General features: G+C 43.4%; 1 long non-coding RNA gene and 3 pseudogenes across 5 annotated transcripts; all 4 read left to right on the top strand.

Annotated features, from left to right (window-relative positions):
* The first annotated feature begins 3,253 nt into the window (after positions 1 to 3,253).
* On the top strand, positions 3,254 to 15,294 carry Ybx1-ps17 (Y box binding protein 1, pseudogene 17). 4 transcript variants are annotated; one of them, XR_015648395.1, is made up of 3 exons: positions 3,254 to 3,372; positions 14,338 to 14,485; positions 14,861 to 15,294. It is a non-coding gene; the product is annotated as a Y box binding protein 1, pseudogene 17 (long non-coding RNA). The 4 variants fall into 4 exon arrangements; XR_015648394.1 differs by having other exon boundaries at positions 14,660 to 15,294; XR_015648396.1 differs by having other exon boundaries at positions 3,254 to 3,345; positions 14,861 to 15,293.
* Positions 4,730 to 5,176, top strand: LOC148007960 (large ribosomal subunit protein eL28 pseudogene; annotated as a pseudogene).
* Positions 15,295 to 16,999: 1,705 nt separating the features above from the next.
* LOC148007959 (Y-box-binding protein 1 pseudogene) lies at positions 17,000 to 18,394 on the top strand (annotated as a pseudogene). Its single transcript, XR_015648391.1, has one exon. The product of XR_015648391.1 is annotated as a Y-box-binding protein 1 pseudogene (transcript).
* LOC148007958 (Y-box-binding protein 1 pseudogene) lies at positions 17,322 to 18,394 on the top strand (annotated as a pseudogene).
* Positions 18,395 to 20,179: the final 1,785 nt, after the last annotated feature.

Below are 20,179 nucleotides of genomic sequence, written 5' to 3'. Positions count from 1 at the left end.
TACTTCTACAGAAGACCACAGAAACAACTAGCCTTGTGGGACTGAGCAACTACTAGATCCCCAGACTTCCCATTCACAGCTGCCCATTGTTGGGGAGCTGGACTAGACTGTAAGTTATTATAACAAATTCCCTTGCTACATAAAGGCTACCAATGAGTTCTGTGACTCTAGAGAACCCTGACTAATACAGTGTACATTGTCCATATGAACAAAAAATTACTGTGAAACACAGCGATGCAAGATTAACATATAATAATTGAGTGGCTGTGTTTCTACAGATCTTTGTTATTTGCAACCTGGCATATTATGATAGTTAATATAAATTAGAATACTACCTAAATTGCAGTGTCTTAGAGTTGGAATAAAGGATTGGATTCTTCATTTCTCCCTAGCCAGGGAATGCTGCTGATAGCCAATTTCTCCCAGATTCCCTCAAAGTCTCTTTTCTTCCCTTAGAGCTTCCTGATATTTTTCTTTTATCCTAGAGTTATGTCTCCAGCAGTCCCATTCCTTTTTGCAGGGTTGTGTTTAATGTACTGTGCATAGTTATTTATTCTTACTAATGCAACTACAAAATGTTTGTGGCAATGCAGTCCTCTCAGGTGTCCTTTCTGGGGGAAAGATTCCTTTGTTGTTTTTGCAGCACATGACAGACTCCCAAGCTGATGCTATCAGTACAGCTTGTTCACCAAAAGAGCCATCCCTTGAGGAAAGCCCAGATGATGCATGACACGTTTTTAAAAATAATTTTTAAACAGTGATATTTTAAATAACTTAAAGTGCACAGACACTTGCTAGAGGCCTGTCCCTGCCTTAGGGGAACAGTTCTGGGGTGGAACACAGAGTTGGATGAAGGTTAAACAACTGAGTAATCTCTGGTTTTATAATCTTCTCTGTTGTGTTTTAATAAAATCTTGTCTCTTACTCTCTAGTTTTCTTATTATTTGTGCTTTAGAGAGTACTTGGTTTCTTATTATTTGTGCTTAAATAAGTGCTGGCTTCTTATTATTTGTGCTAGTGTTCCTTTCTCTGGCAAGCCAGCCAGAAGCCCCTTCCTAGCCAGGCAAGAAGCTCAGAGCTCATCAACTCTTACTGAACCAGAGAGAAAAGAAAAGGAAAGAAAGAAGTCACTTACACAGACAACACACACACTAGATGAAGCTGGAAACGGCTATACCTCCTTTTCTTAAAAATTACTTTCAGCTTTTTATAGCTTTTAGACAAAATGTTCTCTGGGTAAAAAAGAATTATCTCATAGATAAAATGTTACAAAGAAAGGACAATAATTAAAATCCTTACAGTGGCAATTATGAACAGACACACATATTTATATACACACACTCATACACATTCTGCTTGGGTCTGACCACCTGTTTCATCTACTCCATAAGTGTTCATGCATACCTACACACACACAGACAGACAGACAGACAGACATATATACATTCAATGGATGGAGTGAACCCCAAATGCTTTTTAATGTCAGAAAAAAAGAAAGAGAGAGAGAGAGAGAGAGAGAGAGAGAGAGAGAGGAAAAGAAAAGAAAAGAAAAGAAAAGGAAGAACTTGCTAACCAGAGGTAAGGCAAGTAGGCAAAGAGGACGAGCTGCCATCCTCAATGTTCTTTGTATATGTAGGCTTCTACCAGAAGCTGTGGCCTAGAGTAAAGGTGGATCTTAACACCTCAAAAAAAAAATCCAGATTAAAGAAAGGTTTTCATATTTCAAAACCTATAATTAAGAGCAATCCCCCACAGCGCCCAAACTCTTTCCGTTTTAGTTAATTCCACATGTAGTCATTTTGACTACCAGGAATAGCCATCATAAAAGACAAGACAGAAGAAGTGAGAAAGATTTCCCCCCCTGTGGCAGGCAAGGAGAGCACAGGAGTCATTTCCAAAGCAATGATTTCCTTCAAGAAAGGAAGCACTGAGATTTTACTGAGCGAGACTAGCTAAGTTCACATATAGGTTTCCCTACCCCTATACATGCTACGTTAGCCATTGTTGGACTAGTTGGGCCACAGCCTGTGAAATGTTCTAATAAATCCACTTTCCACACACATAGATTCATCCTATCAGGTCTGTTCATCTAGAGAACCTTTTCTAAACAGTTCTGTGTGTGAATATGTGCTTACCTTCCCACTGAAGAGAACGTGCTGGCTAACGGTAGTGTTCCACAAGGTTTGTCTCCCAGGGCTCCCATACCTACCAGTGAAAATTAGCTGCAGTTTACCTAAACCCAGCATGAAGGACTCGACCCAAACCAAATCAGAGTGTTTGCAGATTTACTGGGGGCAACTCTCTAGTGGGCTCACTGATTCCAAAGATCCAGAGAGTTCACTAGTCCTGAAGAGGTCAGAGAAGTCGGTATGGGGAGTGAGAATAAGGAGCAGGGGTGGGTAGAAAGAGAGAAAAAGCGAGCAAGGCAAGCAGAGAGAGAAAAATGCAGTAGTGGGGGGAGTGAGAGGGAAAGTGGAGGGAAGGATACAAAGGGGAGGAGGAGGGAGAGAGAGACAGAGAAACAGAAAGACAAAGAGTACGAGATTTCTGGATTATAAAGGAAGAGCTTCTAGGGAAGGGAAAACTCGGCCCCTGCGCTGTAAAGTTCAAGGTACAAGGTGGAGTATGCCAGACAAGCCCTGTTACAGGTGGGGACTGAGCAGTGCTGGGAGAACCTGGAGGCCCAGCCAGCTTTGGTGTGTTAACAGCCACAAAACAAAACTCTTGTTTCCTCAAATCTCTAATTGTTAATATCTTGGGCAACCTTCCACTTGTGGGACAGATTGATAACTCCACTGCAAGTGGAGTAAGGGGCTATACCAGCTATTTACCCTGATTCCAGGAGAAAGAAAGGAAAGAGCCTACTGAGTCTTGTGAGGGGAGCTCAGGTTAAAGTGAGGACCGGGTGAGCACAGGGTCACTGCCCTAAAAGGGGAGGAGCAAGCGGCTGAGCAGTGGTCGGTGGCGTGGTGGGTCCTTCCTGGGGCTGGGCGGGGAGACAGGTGAGAACGCTATTGGAGGACAGGCACAAGTGCTACTGAAATGCAAATCCCTGTAGATCTGGAAAAGATCTGGCCCTGGGCTTGAAGCTTGGGCCGAGAACTGTGTATCCTACATTGTACCTTGAGCTCACTCTAACGCTCACGGAGGTGCTCAAGTCACTCACTCAAGACTACTGGCCAATCAGAGCCTTCAACGGACCTGCTAATCAGAAGAGAAGGCGGGCTTTTCCGGGTGCCCTGGTGCAGGATTCGCTTAGTCTTAAATGGTCCTGCGTGCTGTGCTCTCTGTCCTGCTGCTGGTTTCTGTGAGGTTTGCTCAGGCAAGCTCCAAAGTTGCGGCATCGTGAGCACAGGGTCACTGCCCACAAAGGTGGTGGTGGTGGTGGTGGTGGTGGTGGTGGTGGTGGTGGTGGTGGTGGTGGTGGTGGTGGTGGTGGTGGTGGTGGTGGTGGTGGTGGTGGTGGTGTGTGTGTGTCCGTGTGTGTCTGTGAGTGTTTGTGCTTGCGTGCAGGGGACTGAGCAGCGGGAGCTGGTGTGGTGGGTCTTTCCCGGGGCTGAGCGGCCACCTGTGAAATCCTAGCCTCTCACTGGACCCAGCGTCAGCCTCTAAATAACTTCACTGTGGGGACTGCATCTGTGCAGAGCGTTTGGCTTGTGTGTGGAAAGATCCTTGGCGTGATCTCAAATTCAGAAGCTTAGTTTCTACAAGTTCTGTTCTTAGCGTTTAGCATTAAGGTGTAAGATCCATTTGGAGTTATTTTGTGGAGGTTGTAAAAGGCATCTCATATGCTGGGTAGCAATGCAGTATCAATCCGTGATATTAAAGAGTAGAATTGAAGTTGTAAAGGACTTGCTAAAGCTTAGGAGATAGCAAGGTACACCAAGTAGAATTTAGCTGAGAGAGGACAGCCTGCAAAACACTAAGTAGTCAGCTAACCAGGCCTGTTAGAACACAAGTTTGTTCACCAGGGTTGTCCAGAAATTCCTACACAATTCTGCGTGCACTGAGTGTCGTTTAACTCAACTACGTTGTTGTGGCTGCTCAGTGTCACTTCCTGACCATCTAACTCCCAGGAAGCACAGTATACAGGAAAATCTCCTTTTCAATTTGTTATTTCATGAAATTCACACTAGTAAACAATAAATTAAAAAGTGCTGTTCCTCTGGAGTGTGCTCAGCAATTACTTTTGTATCAGCAAATTAAGAGAGCAGCTTTCAGATGCACACATTCATAATTAACAGAGTCTGCTTTTGAAAACTGTCAAGTGTGATGCATATTTCTTCCATCTAGTCATCTTTATCTAGTATAAATTTGTTCGTTACCAGAAAATTAAAGCACATTAACTAAATTATGGGTAAAGTGATACTGGGGAATTATATTGAGAATAAAAATGAGGGCTGGAGAGATGGCTCAGTGGTTAAGAGCACTGACTGCTCTTCCAGAGGTCCTGAGTTCAAATCCCAGCAACCACATGGTGGCTCACAACCATCTGTAATGAGATCTGATGCCCTCTTCTGGTGTGTCTGAAGACAGCTACAGTGTACTTACATATAATTAAAAAAAAAAAAAAGAACAAAAATGCATTGGAGAGATGGCTCAGAGGTTAAGAGCACTGGCCTTCCAGAGGTCCTGAGTTCAAGTCCAAGCAACCATCTGTAATGTGATCGTGGCGCCCCCTTCTGGCGTGCAGGCAGAACACTATACATAATAAAAAGAAAATCTTTAAAAAAATAGAGGAGCTTTCTTTCCGTCTCCGGCAGCCGCAGGGAGAGGAGTCGCAGCTTTGTCCCCGCATCTACAATGGATGGTCGTTCGGAACTGCTCCAGTTTCTTGATCAAGAGGAATAAGCAGATGTACAGCACGGAGCCCAATAATCTGAAGGCCCGAAACTCCTTCCACTACAAAGCCGGTGGCTGATGGCAAAGGGGTCGTGGTGGTTATGAAACGCAGATCCGGTCAGTGAAAACCTGCCACTTCCTACGTGAGGACCACCATCAACAAGAATGGTCGAGCTACCCTCAGCAGCATCAGGCACATGATCCGAAAGAACAAGTACCGCCCTGATCTGCGTGTGGCGACCGTCCGCAGGGCCAGTGCCATCCTTCGAAGCCAGAAGCCTGTGGTGGTGAAGAGGAAACGGACCCGCCCCACCAAGAGCTCCTGAGCCCCACACCCCAGAAGCAATAGAGTCCACTGATTTGTTCGACCACCAAAAAAAAAAAAAAAAAAAAAAAGAGAGTAAAAATGCAAAAAGAAGAAAAATGGGGGAGTATTCTCATCCCCCCTCCCTAAAAAGATAGGTGAAATTTATTTGAGATTGCAAAAGGCTCTATGGATATTTGAAGAAAATGGTGTGTTACCCAGATGCTTTAATTAGCAACTAAACTACAGATCAGAAGATTCCCTTTTGTGCAGGAGGACGGTCATGTAAAATACATGTATTTGAGCAAGTTTGCACATCCTGTCCTCCAGCTAGAGTACTGATCACATTGGGAATAAGCTACATTCAGAAACAATTTTTCTTTTAAAATTAAAGACTATTGAAAACTTTTTGAAACTTAATTTTTATTTTAAATCTTTAATTTTTAAATGTATTTATATAATAAATAATTATTAAATTAAATTGTTTATAAAATCTATTGCAATTTTTTTCTAGTAAAATAAGCATCACATATGAACATTTGTTTAAAGGAAATTTACTGTACACAGTACACCTTTCTCAGAATTAGTCTTTCATCTTCTCATTATATGAAGTAAGTTCAGTAGAAGCCACCAGGGGGCGCCCGCGGTACTGTCTTCCACTTGTGTCCTACGTAAGGTGCCCTGGGCACAAGGTGACAGTAAAGTTGACTTCTCTAGGAATGCTGAACCCTGTTAGACAAATTCAACAGGAAAAAACATAAACTTCAACAAAGAGGCAGTGAGACAGTGGGGATGAGTCATTCACTGCTGTGGAAGAAAAACAGAAGTAGAGATCCTGGTGGAAACAAGAGACTGCGATTCTCACACCTACTACCCCGACAGTCCCTTCTCCATACCCACAGTCTGTGAACTTCCCTGTACCTGTGTGCAGAGTGACGCCGTGACATGTCACTGATACACCGGCTGCTGGTTTATGTCTTACGTGTGAAAATCTCCTTCAGTCATGAGGAAGAGTTGTTTTTTTTTTTTTTTAAATTGCATCCTCAGGAGGAATAGAAATGACCAAGCCCCACAACACTCCTGTCATCAGTAACATCCTGTTCTCCACCAGCAGCCACCAGGGCCCTTCCTCCTCCCTGCCTGTGCCTGTGTGACATCAGAAGAATCAAACGCATAAGTCTTTTCTCAGAAGATGCCATTGAAGGATGTGGCTGAAAGAATAAGGAAAGGATAGGCTAGCAAGCATCTACCACAAGTCCAGCTCGGCAGTGTGGGGGCTTTAATTTCTCTGGAATCCTGATTAAATGTCAGTTCTGCATTCTAAGGACAGGGACAAAGGAAGAGACGTGTGGGCATTTGAGCACCTAAGTGAATAAAACCATCTCCACAGATCTGCAGATATCCATCCCTTCCAGGCTCAATTGGCCAAGCTTAGTCCAGCTTTAGATAAGGGATTATAACGTTTAGTGAGATCCAATCATCATTTACCTGAGGGTTTTGACAACAGAGTGCCCATCTAGACAGTGAACATAGCTACATCAGGGTCAAAAAGAACACATAAGGCAAATGACCCTGAAGACAGCCCCTGGTGCATTGTTTATTTTGAATAAAAATAACAAAGCCTTTTCTTGCTTGTCAATTATTGAGTTAGGCAATTAACCATCCTCTCTCTGCATATAGTAGACTGCAGCTTTAGTAATTCATTTTAACAAATCCCACCAACTTCTTGAAATCTATTTCTGTTTCAAAAAATAAAAGAAAAAAGTAGATTGTAACTGACAGGAACTGTGATCATATTTCAGTAATTGTGCTAGAAGCATTTTATAGTAGGTGGATTTTTAATGTGGAAGACCTATGACCTCTGTGGCTAAGTAGTGTTGAGATGACTTAGTGGAGGGTGCTTTGCACTCACATTTGAATCAACTCAAGGTCTGTCCCATAAAAATGTCCAAACTATGCCTGGGTTGCTTGTGTTCGAGTTGTAACCTCCCATTTTTCTGTTTGGGTTAGACTTGAATGATAAGAAACTTCATGAAGTTTGGAAAGGCAGGCTTGTCAGAGGCCATTGTCCTGGATGTTGTGGCTCAGATGTGTACACAAGTCTTTCCACATTGCTGGCTGCATGCGCACAGAAGCTCTGAAACGTTCCTAGGAGCTCTCATTTTGTGGACGCGGCAGAAATCTAGTACTCCCTACTGTTAGCCCACTTGACCTTTTAGGCAGCCGTCCTGGCAACCGTGCTCTCTGCTCTTGTAAAAGTCACAGAGCTTCTGATTCTTTTTTCTTTTTTTTTTAAATTGGATATATTTCTTTACTTACATTTCAAATGTTATTCCCCTTCCCGGTTTCCTGTCCATCAGCCCTGATCCCCTCCCCCTCCTCCATAAGGGTGTCCCCCTCCATCCACCCGCCCTTACTGCCACCCCCGACATTCCCCTGCACTGGGGGTCCAACCTTAGCAGGACCAAGGGCTTCCCCTTCCACTGGTGCCCTAACAAGGCCATCCTCTGCTACATATGCGGTTGGAGCCATCGGTCAGTCCGTGTATAGTCTTTGGGTAGTGGTTTAGTTCCTGGAAGCTCTGGTTGGTTGGCATTGTTGCTCTTACGGGGTGGCAAGCTCCTTCAGCTCTTTCAATCCTTCTTCTAATTTCCCCAAAGGGTATTCCGTTCTTAGTTCAGTGGTTTGAGGCTAGCATTCGCCTCTGTATTGGACATGCTCTGGCTGTGTCTCTCAGGAGAGATCTATATCTGGTCCCTTTCAGCATGCATTTCTTAGCTTCATCCACCTTATCTAGTTTCGGTGGCTGTATATTTATGGGCCACATGTGGGGCAGGCTCTGAATGGCCATTCCTTGAGTCGCTGCTCTAAACTTTGCCTCCCTATCCCCTCCTATGGATATTTTTGTTCCCCTTTTTAAGAAGGAGTGGAAGCATCCGCATTTCGGTCACCTTTCTTGAGCTTCATGTGGTCTGTGCATTGCATTTTGGGTAATTCCAGCTTTTGGGCTAATATCCATTTATCAATGACTGCATACCATGTGTGTTTTTCTGTGATAGGGTTAGCTCACTCAGGATGATATTTTCTAGTTCATTCCATTTGCCTACGAATTTCATGAAGTCACTGTTTTTGATAGCTGAGTAGTATTCCATTGTGTAGATGTACCACATTTTCTGTATCTATTCCTCTGTTGAAGGGCATCTGGGTTCTTTCCAGCTTCTGGCTATTATAAATAAGGTTGCTATGAACATAGTGGAGCACGTGTCTTTGTTATATGTTGGGGCATCTTTTGGGTATATGCCCAGGAGTGGTATAGCTGGGTCTTCAGGTAGTGCAATGTCCAAGTTTCTGAGGAATCTCCAGACTGATTTCCAGAATGGTTGTACCAGTCTGCAATCCCACCAACAATGGAGGAGTGTTCCTCTTTCTCCACATCCTCACCAGCATCTGCTGTCACCTGAGTTTTTGATCTTAGCCATTCTGACTGGTGTGAGGTGGAACCTCAGGGTTGTTTTGATTTGCATTTCCCTTATGACTAAGGATGTCAAGCAACATTCCTCAACTGTGAATTCTTTGTTTAGCTCTGAACCCCATTTTTAATAGGGTTATTTGTCTCCCTGGAGTCTAACTTTATGAGTTCTTTGTATATTTTGGATATAAGCCCTCTATCAGTTGTAGGATTGGTAAAGATCTTTTCCCAATCTGTTGGTTGCCGTTTTGTCCTAACAACAGTGTCTTTGCCTTACAGAAGCTTTGCAGTTTTATGAGATCCCATTTGTCAATTCTTGATCTTAGAGCATAATTTGTGTTTTGTTCAGGAAATTTTCTCCAGTGCCCATGTGTTCAAGACTCTTCCCCACTTTTTCTTCTTTTAGTTTGAGTGAATCTGGTTTGATGTGGACGTCCTTGATTCACTTGGACTTAAGCTTTCTACAGGGTGATAAGCATGGGTTGATTTGCATTCTGCATGCTGACCTCCAGTTGAACCAGCACCATTTGCTGAAAATGCTATCTTTTTTCCATTGGATGGTTTTGGTTCCTTTGTCAAAAATCAAGTGACCATAGGTGTGTGGGTTCATTTCTGGATTTTCAATTCTGGTCTATCTGCCTGTCTCTGTAGTTTTTATCACTATTGCTCTGTAATACTGCTTGCGGTCAGGGATGGCGATTCTGCCAGAAATTCTTTTATTGTTGAATATAACTTTAGCTCTCCTGGGTTTTTTGTTATTCCATATGAATTTGCAAATTGTTCTGTCTAACTCTATGAAGAACTGAGTAGGAATTTTGATGGGGATTGCATTGAATCTGTAGATCGCTTTTGGTAAAATGGACATTTTTACTATATTAATCCTGCCAATCCATGAGCATGGGAGATCTTTCCATCTTCTGAGATCTTCTTCAATTTCTTTCTTCAGAGGCTTGAAGTTCTTATTGTACAGATCTTTCACTTGCTTGGTTAAAGTCACACCAAGGTATTATATATTATTTGGGACTATTATGAAGGGTGTTGTTTCCCTAATTTCTTTCCCAACTTGTTTATCTTTTGTGTAGAGGAAGGCTACTGATTTATTTGAGTTAATTTTATACCCAGCCACTTTGCTGAAGGTGTTTATCAGGTTTAGTAGTCCTCTGGTGGAATTTTTGAGGTCACTTAAATATACTATCATATCATCTGCAAATAGTGATATTTTGACTTCTTCCAATCTGAATCCCTTTGACCTCCTTTTTGTTGTCTGATTGCTCTGGCTAGAACTTCAAGAACTATATTGAATAAGGGAGAGAGTGGGCAGCCTTGTCTAGTCCCTGATTTTAGTGGGATTGCTTCAAGTTTCTCTCCATTTAGTTTAATGTTAGCTACTGGTTTGCTGTCTGTTTACTATGTTTAGCTGTGGGCCTTGAATTCCTATTCTTTCCAGGACTATTATCATGAAGGGGTGTTGAATTTTGTCAAATGCTTTCTCAGCATCTAATGAAATGATCATGTGGTTTTTATCTTTCAGTTTGTTTATACAGTGGATTACGTTGATGGTTTTCTGTATATTAAACCCCTACATACCTGGGATGAAGCCTACTTGACCATGGTGGATGACTGTTTTGATGTGCTCTTGGATTCGGTTTGCAAGAATTTTATTGAGTATCTTTGCGTCAATATTCATAAGGGAAATTGGTCTGAAGTTCTCTTTGTTGGGTCTTTGTGTGGTTTAGGTATAAGAGTAATTGTGGCTTCATAGAAGGAATTTGGTAGTGCTCCATCTGTTTCAATTTTGTGGAATAGTTTGGATAGTATTGGTATGAGGTCTTTTATGAAGGTCTGATAGAATTCTGCACTGAACCCGTCTCTTTTTGGTTGGGAGACCTTTAATGACTGCTTCTATTTCCTTAGGAGTTATGGGGTTGTTTAGATGGTTTATCTGTTCCTGATTTAACTTTGGTACCTGGTATTTGTCTAGAAAATTGTCCATTTCCTCCAGATTTTCAAGTTTTGTTGAATATAGGCTTTTGTAGTAGGATCTGATGATTTTTTGAATTTCCTCTGAATCTGTAGTTATGTCTCCCTTTTCATTTCTGATCTTTTTTTTTAACTTGGACACACTCTCTGTGTCCTCTCATTAGTCTGACTAAGGGTTTATTTATCTTGTTGATTTTCTCAAAGAACCAACTTTTGGTTCTGTTGATTCTTTCTATGGTCCTTTTTGTTTCTCCTTCGTTGATTTCAGCCCTGAGTTTGATTATTTCCTGCCTTCTACTCCTCCTGGGTGTATTTGCTTCTTTTTGTTCTAGAGCTTTTAGGTGTGCTGTCAAGCTGTTGACGTATGGTCTCTCCTGTTTCTTTCTGCCGGCACTCAGAGCTATGAGTTTTCCTCTTAGCACAGCTTTCATTTTATGTTGTGCCTTCATTTTCATTAAATTCTAAGAAGTCTTTAATTTCTTTCTTTATTTCTTCCTTGACCAGGTTTTCGTTGAGTAAAGCATTGTTTAACTTCCATGTTTATGTGGGTGTTCTTCCCTTATTGTTATTGAAGACCAGCCTTAGTCCATGGTAATCTGATAGGACGCATGGGATTATTTCTATCTTTCTGTATCTGTTGAGGCCTGTTTTGTGACCGATTATATGGTCAATTTTGGAGAAAGTACCATGAGGTGGTGAGAAGAAGGTATATCCTTTTGTTTTAGGATAGAATGTTCTATAAATATCTGTTAAATCCATTTGGTTCATGACTTCTCTTAGTCTGTCTACATCTCTGTTTAGTTTCTGTTTCCATGATCTGTCCATTGATGAGAGTAGGGTGTTGAAAACTCCTACTATCATTGTGTGAGGTGCAATGTGTGCTTTGAGCTTTTAGTAAGGTTTCTTTTATGTATGTAGGTGCCCTTGTATTTGGAGCATAGATATTTAGGATTGAGAGCTCATCTTGGTGGATTTTTCCTTTGATGAATATGAAGTGTCCTTCCTTATCTTTTTTGATGACTTTTGGTTGAAAGTCCATTTTATTCGATATTAGAATGGCTACTCCAGCTTGCTTCTTCAGATCATTTGCTTTGAAAGTTGTTTTCCAGCCTTTCAATCTGAGGTAGTGTCTGTCTTTGTCTCTGAGGTGTGTTTCCTGTAGGCAGCAGAATGCAGGGTCCTCATTGCATATCCAGTTTGTTTTTCTGTGTCTTTTTATTGGGGAATTGAGTCCATTGATGTTGAGAGATATTCAGGAATAGTGATTGTTGTTTCCTGTTATTTTCATATTTGGAGGTGAGGTTATGTTTGTGTGCTTCTCTTCTATTTGTTTTGTTGCGAAAAGATTAGTTTCTTGCTTTTTCTAGGGTGTAGCTTGCCTCCTTGTGTTGTGCTTTGCCATCTGTTATCCTTTGTCGGGCTGGATTTGTAGAAAGATATTGTGTAAATTTGGTTTTGTCATGGAATATCTTGGTTTCTCCATCTATGTTAATTGAGAGTTTTGCTGGATACAGTAACCTGGGCTGGCATTTGTGTTCTCTTAGGGTCTGTATGTCAATGAATCCCCCACAAGAGATTCCTGCCTGAGTGGGCTCTGGCATTGTCAAGGAGGCTCCTATTGGTGAAGAATCCATGCATGTTGATGAGGTCACCACAGATAAGGGGACCCCTGGATAAAAATCCTCTGTCTAGGGAGGCTGAGGGGTGTCCACTAATATATGTCATATACATTTGGTCCAGTATACCCTCCTCCTGCTCAACAACTCTTCCTCAGAGAGGTAAATTGCAGACAATTGGCATATCTTGCTCTAGTTGCACGTGACCCACATTTGATCCAATCCTTCAGACAATCTTGGTCCTGACCCAGCATGCAGCTGCCAGTTCATATTCCATACGTACCTCCTGAGCTTGACCCTGGGCCCTGCATATGTCTACATCACACCTGCCAGGATCCAGGCTTACCCCTTCCCTATTCTGCCCTTACTGGTCCTAGCCTCCAATGGAAGCTCTCCTAGGCTCATTACTACACAGAATGCCTTCCTTACCTCTGTCATAGAGTAGTAGTCTGAGAAAAAAAGTCATGACTTTCAGATACCTTTCTTGGAATAGAGACACAACCTGTTATCTCAGGCCTCTAGGCAGAAGGAACACATGGCCTTGGGTTTCAGACCATGCTAGGTTGTGTAGGACCACCACGCCAACTCTGTGATACCCTTTCTCAAAAAAAAAAAAAAAGAAAAAACAAAAAACAAAACAAAAACAAAACAAACCAGGCCTCATAAACAAACCTATGGATTAATGAATGAGATAATATACCCCTATTCATGCTACTATGGTCAGTTGGAAAGGGAAACAGGAGGAAACACAGGCTTGAGTGGAAAGAGCTTGAATTCTAATCCCACAGCAGTGTTTTTAGCTGTCAAATGGCCCACATTTGATCCAATCCTTCTTCAAGACACCTGAAAAGTAGGGGCAATCATCCCTTAGTTACTCAGCTTCTGGGGAATGAGAAAGACTCATTACCACACAATAGGACAATCTGATGAGAAAAAGATGCTTATTACGATGGTTGCCCTTCATGTGGGATGGCTTAGAGTCCTTGAGAAAGTAGGGCTGATGCCAGAGCTCATAGAAGTAGACTAGGACATGGAGACCTGAGGACAAGGACACACTATGACATGGTGGCTTGTGACCTGGAGCTGTCTTCTGGGATCTTGCTCCAAGCTGACCACAATGTAGACAGTAGTGTTAAATCATAGCCTTTAACTTCCAGAGAAGACAGAACTAGAGGTGCTAAGGTTGAGGACTGAGTCAGCAGGTCAGGGCTCTAATTCAATCTCCTCATGGCTCAGTCTTCCCTCTGACATGGTGAAGTCATTTATGGCAATAGCATGGACTAACGTTGAGTCTCTTTCATATGAGGTCTGACTCCGTGGTCAGGGAGGGGACAGGTAGACAGGAGCACCAGTCTAGACAGGGAAGGGTTCAGACTCTCACACTAGTGTGGGCTTTTAAGCTATTTATAAGATGGCTGGAAGAGGCTCTTACTGGACAGTTACTTAACAGGGCCCAGTCACCCCTCAAGTACTCATCTGGGTTGCCATCTGGCTCATGAAAAGAAGACTCATGTTTGCTGCTCCCAAAGGAGAATCCAAAGATATCGACAAAGGTGATCTCACCATCATAGTTGGCCTTCACATGACGTTGTCTGATGTCTCTGAAGAGTTTGGGGTAGTACAGGAACTCATGGGAGTAGGCAGGGGCATGGGAACCCTGAGTGTGGACACATGATGACAAAGTGGCCTCTCACATGGAGCTGTCCTGACTCATCTTTTGCATAATGATACCTTGGTCTACAGTTGTGAGGAATCAATTGTTGGAGGGCTGAGGTGTTGGGAGAGAGCATGGACTCCAGGGCTGAAGCATGAGCCTTGGTTAATCGCAACTTTGGCTTTTATACCTGAGTAGTTTGGGCAAACAATAGAGCATGACTACCTCAGATTTCTTATCTGTAACTAGAACAGATTTCACTCCCATTAGACATGGGATTTACTTAGATGAGAGAGCCCTCAGGGTCCTGATAAAAATATAGACAGAGCCTGGGTGTCACAGGACTCATCCAGCTCTGAGATACTTCTTATGAATCAGGCCCCTTTTTTCTAGTACCAAAGACTGAGCCCATGATATCCTTCATGGAGGAGAATTTCTAATACCAGGAGTCTCAATCTGACTCTCTTTACAGATGTACTCAAACTGCAGATGTGCTGCTTGCAGAGCAGGGGTCATAAACATGAAGTCTGCCATCATCTCATGGAACTTAACTTGGAGAGCATCGGGGGTCCTCAGTGTCTTCTATGTACTCGTCCATCAGTAAGCCCCTACATTAGCAGGTAACATCTACCCCTGGAGAATCAGGAAGAACATGGTTATTGGGTCCAGAGAAGGAGAAAGCAGCCTTGGGAGGGGAGATTGGTTATGGGATGGAACAAGTCCAAGAGAGCCAGGGTAATCTTACCTGGAAAACACATCCTAGGCTTTAGTTTTGAACATTTGTCTCTGAGCAGGATATATGGGAGACCCTGTCTATTGGAGTGGAACTCACAGACTCTCACCATCTGTGCTGCTGTGTACTTCAGATCAGTCTTCAGAGTCCCGCCAGTTCTTTCCTTTATGGTGTGAACAAAATCTAGGGTGGCCAAGAAGTCTTCAGTATGTAGTGGGTTGAACCTGCAGTATTGAATCTCTGACCTCCCACTACCCACCAGGTGAATTCTCAAGCTGCAAGAAGTTTAGAAGCACATCTCATCACAGGGGTGGTGCAGTCTTACTCACTGATGTTGATACCAAGGACAAGATGAAAACCAGCAGAGGCCAACAGCTCCTGGGGTTCGTGGGTAGGAAGTCCTCATCCACCATACCAAGGCTGAGAATCAAAATCTGAAAGGCATTTAAAATAACTGTTGAAGGTCAACAAGAACATATTTCCATCCACACAGATTACTCCACTCTTGCTAATTCATTCCAGTATTAGTTAAACTAATTAATAGGATTGCACATATAATAATTAATATAATTACACATTTTCTGTTTCCTCCCTCCCTTCTATGCTTCCCATGAATCCTTTCCCAAGTTTATGGCCTCCTCTTTCTTAATTATTACTGTTAGATATACATTTAAATAAATGAAGGTACAAATCCAGTCTGTTGAGTCTGTTTGGAGTTGGCTGCTGTGTAACCTAGACTACCTGGCATTTGGAGAGCCTTTTACCTCCTCTACCTTACTCAGACTGACATGTTTACAGGTTTATGTCACCACACCCGGCCAAACCTCCCTTTTTAAGTAATCCTGGGCATCATGTATGCCACGTCAAGGTGACATGGTATTACACAAAATACACACTTAAAAAGAGAAGTTTGATCTGAGCATGCAGACAGACTGTGCAATAAGGAAGCCTCTCCAATCTGCAGCATGTTGAGACTGGGGACTTCTGTGTACCCTAAGACTAGGAAACTTGCCTAGGATCCTTATCTGGGCAAAGGGTGACACACCCAGAGCACAATGGCAGCATTGCTACCTTCATTGATATCTAAAGGTCACTATCAGCTACAACCATTGTTATAGCCACAGCCACACAACAAGCAGGGAGATGCCCCAGCAGACCCTCTGTCCCTGTGCTTGATCCTCTGACCTACATGTCCAACCCTCCTAAATGCCCACCAACTGGGCTCCTCTTCAGTGTTGAGTATCCTCAGGCACTGCTGGCCCTCTTTGCTCCAGGGGCCACCCTGGAGGCTTTGGTAGAGGTCGTGGGTAGTGTAGGTTACCATAATTCCATCTATCATTTCTGCCTGCATCTCCTTCCTTGGTCTCTTCCCACCTGCTGTCTCAGTCCCTGGATCTCCATCTTTACCTCACAGAATCTTGCTTGACACGCAGAGGAAGAAAAGCAGGCTTCTTGAAAGGCTTCAGCATTAGGTAGAAAGGAAATTGATCCAGGGGCATGATTGTTTCCCTGGCCTGGGTCTATGCTTCCATGGATTGCAGGATGTTTAACCACAAGAAGCATGAGTTGTGAGCCTAGCCCAGGCATGGTTTGTACCCATAGGTGTGTGGCTAAGAGCCTGGTGGGGCATGACAACGTGGCTGTTAGAGAAGGATCGCACTGACCAGGAGGAGCTGACAGAGCCAGTGTTTGTTAGGTTGGAAAAAGCCTTCTCTGCTAGTTTTGTCCCTTTTAGTCTTCCAGGACCTGCATATATGGCGTCTGAAACAATGGTGGATGTTCGTCACTCTCAAACCAAACCCAGAATCACCATAGTTACTGTCCAGTCACAGGTGCAGCATGGGTATAAAAGAGAGAAAATAGCAGAAATCTGTAATGGTGTATCCATTTTCTCCAATGAGGTGCTTGCTGAAGACTCAGCAGAAGGAGAATGGGATGGACATTTAGTTGTTTTTGTTTTGTTTTTATGTGTACGGATACTTTGCTTGCATGTTCATCATGTGCGTGCCTTGTGATCACAGAGGTCAGAAGAGGGTGTTGGATCCCCAGAAACTGGAAATATGGATGATTGTTAGCTGCCATGTGGGTACTGGGAATCAAATTCCGGTCCTCTGCAAGAACAAGAAGTCCTCTTATACACTGAGCCATTTTCTAGGGCCTGACATTGGTTTGTTTTTTAAATTTAGGCATTTATATAGCTCAGGACTGCTTTGAGTAAGTCCCACGGGTTTTTGAGATGCTGTGTTTCCCTTTATATTTGATTATAGGATTTTTTTTTCTCTTTTTTCTTTTTTTCGGAGCTGGGGACCGAACCCAGGGCCTTGCGCTTGCTAGGCAAGCGCTCTACCACTGAGCTAAATCCCCAACCCTATAGGAATTTTTTAGACTTAAACTTTTTCTTGAGTTCGATCGGGAGCGGGAGCGGAGAGCGGACCCCAGACAGCCCTGAGAGCCCCGCCGCGGCCGCGGGCCCCAGTCACCATCACCGCAACCATGAGCAGCGAGGCCGAGACCCAGCAGCTGCCTGCCGCCCCCGCCCCTCAGCGCGGCCAACACCAAGCCCCGCTCCACAGGCAGCGGCGCCGGTATTGGCCGCCCGGGCGGTCTCACATCCGCAGCGCCCAGCGGCGGGGACGAGAAGGTCATCGCAACGGTTTTGGGAACAGTAAAATGGTTCAATGTAAGGAACGGATACGGTTTCAACAGGAATGACACCAAGGAAGACGTATTTGTACACCAGACTGCCATAAAGAAGAATAACCCCAGGAAGTACCTTCGCAGTGTAGGAGATGGAGAGACTGTGGAGTTTGATGTTGTTGAAGGAGAAAAGGATGCGGAGGCAGCAAATGTTACAGGCCCTGGTGGAGTTCCAGTTCAAGGCAGTAAATACGCAGCAGACCGTAACCATTATAGATGCTATCCACGTCGTAGGGATCCTCCACGCAATTACCAGCAAAATTACCAGAATAGTGAGAGTGGGAAAAAGAATGAGGGATCGGAAAGCGCTCCTGAAGAAGGTTCCCACCGTACTACTTGCGGAGACCCTATGCGCATCGACCACAGTATTCCAACTCCCCTGTGCAAGGAGAAGTGATGGAGGGTGCTGACAACCAGGGTGCAGGAGAGCAAGGTAGACCAGTGAGACAGAATATGTATCGGGGTTACAGACCACGATTCCGCAGGGGCCCGCCTTGCCAAAGACAGCCTAGAGAGGATGGAAATGAAGAGGACAAAGAAAATCAAGGAGATGAGATCCAAGGTCAGCAGCCACGCCACAACTTCAATTACCCAGAGAACCCTAAACCACAAGATGGCAAAGAGACAGAAGCAGCCGATCCACCAGCTGAGAATTCCTCCGCTCCCGAGGCTGAGCATCTCTACCATCATCCGGTTTGGTCATCCAACAAGAAGAAATGAATATGAAATTCCAACAATAAGAAATGAACAAAGATTGGAGCTGAAGACCTTAAGTGCTTGCTTTTTGCCCATTGACCAGATCCACTAGAACTGTCTGCATTATCTATGTAGCGTGGGGTTTTTATTATTTTTACCTAAAGATGTCTCTTTTTGGTAATGACAAACGTGTTTTTTAAGAAAAAAAAAAAGACCTGGTTTTTCTCAATACACCTTTACCGGTTTTTAAATTGTTTCAAATCTGGTTAAGTTGAGATTTTTAAGAACTTCATTTTTAATTTGTAATAAAGTTTAAAACTTGATTTTTTCAAAAAAGTCAACAAACTGCAAGCACCTGTTAGAAAAGGTCTTAAATAGTAATAAAAAAAACTTTTTCTTTTTTTCTTTTTTTTCTCCATCTTTATTAACTTGGGTATTTCTTATTTACATTTCGATTGTTATTCCCTTTCCCGGTTTCCGGGCAAACATCCCCCTAATCCCTCCCCCTCCTCTTCTTTATGGGTGTTCCCCTCCCCATCCTCCCCCCATTACCGCCCTCCCCCCATAGACTAGTTCACTGGGGGTTCAGTCTTAGCAGGACCGAGGGCTTCCCCTTCCACTGGTGCTCTTACTAGGATATTCATTGCTACCTATGGGGTCAGAGTCCAGGGTCAGTCCATGTATAGTCTTTAGGTAGTGGCTTAGTCCTGGAAGCTCTGGTTGCTTGGCATTGTTGTTCATATGGGGTCTCGAGCCCCTTCAAGCTCTTCCAGTTCTTTCTCTGATTCCTTCAACGGGGGTCCTATTCTCAGTTCAGTGGTTTGCTGCTGGCATTCGCCTCTGTATTTGCTGTATTCTGGCTGTGTCTCTCAGGAGCGATCTACATCCGGCTCCTGTCGGCCTGCACTTCTTTGCTTCATCCATTTTGTCTAATTGGGTGGCTGTATATGTATGGGCCACATGTGGGGCAGGCTCTGAATGGGTGTTCCTTCTGTGTCTGTTTTAATCTTTGCCTCTCTATTCCCTGCCAAGGGTATTCTTGTTCCCCTTTTAAAGAAGGAGTGAAGCATTCACATTTTGATCATCCGTCTTGAGTTTCATTTGTTCTAGGCATCTAGGGTAATTCAAGCATTTGGGCTAATAGCCACTTATCAATGAGTGCATACCATGTGTGTTTTTCTGTGATTGGGTTACCTCACTCAGGATGATATTTTCCACTTCCAACCATTTGCCTACGAATTTCATAAAGTCATTGTTTTTGATAGCTGAGTAATATTCCATTGTGTAGATGTACCACATTTTCTGTATCCATTCCTCTGTTGAAGGGCATCTGGGTTCTTTCCAGCTTCTGGCTATTATAAATAAGGCTGCTATGAACATAGTGGAGCACGTGTCTTTTTTATATGTTGAGGCATCTTTTGGGTATATGCCCAAGAGAGGTATAGCTGGATCCTCAGGCAGTTCAATGTCCAATTTTCTGAGGAACCTCCAGACTGATTTCCAGAATGGTTTTACCAGTCTGCAATCCCACCAACAATGGAGGAGTGTTCCTCTTTCTCCACATCCTCGCCAGCATCTGCTGTCACCTGAGTTTTTGATCTTAGCCAATCGCACTGGTGTGAGGTGAAATCTCAGGGTTGTTTTGATTTGCATTTCCCTTATGACTAAAGATGTTGAACATTTCTTTAGGTGTTTCTCAGCCATTCGGCATTCCTCAGCTGTGAATTCTTTGTTTAGCTCTGAACCCCATTTTTTAATAGGGTTATTTGTTTCCCTGCGGTCTAACTTCTTGAGTTCTTTGTATATTTTGGAAATAAGGCCTCTATCTGTTGTAGGATTGGTAAAGATCTTTTCCCAATCTGTTGGTTGCCGTTTTGTCCTAACCACAGTGTCCTTTGCCTTACAGAAGCTTTGCAGTTTTATGAGATCCCATTTGTCGATTCTTGATCTTAGAGCATAAGCCATTGGTGTTTTGTTCAGGAAATTTTTTCCAGTGCCCATGTGTTCCAGATGCTTCCCTAGTTTTTCTTCTATTAGTTTGAGTGTGTCTGGTTTGATGTGGAGGTCCTTGATCCACTTGGACTTAAGCTTTGTACAGGGTGATAAGGATGGATCGATCTGCATTCTTCTACATGTTGCCCTCCAGTTGAACCAGCACCATTTGCTGAAAATGCTATCTTTTTTCCAT

The sequence above is a fragment of the Rattus norvegicus genome, chromosome 1 (genome assembly GCF_021556685.1).
Source record: "Rattus norvegicus strain SHRSP/BbbUtx chromosome 1, alternate assembly SHRSP_T2T, whole genome shotgun sequence".
Lineage (NCBI taxonomy): Eukaryota > Metazoa > Chordata > Mammalia > Rodentia > Muridae > Rattus > Rattus norvegicus.
The sequence above is the reverse complement of the archived record's forward strand: the minus strand, read 5'-3'. Positions and strand labels throughout refer to the sequence as shown.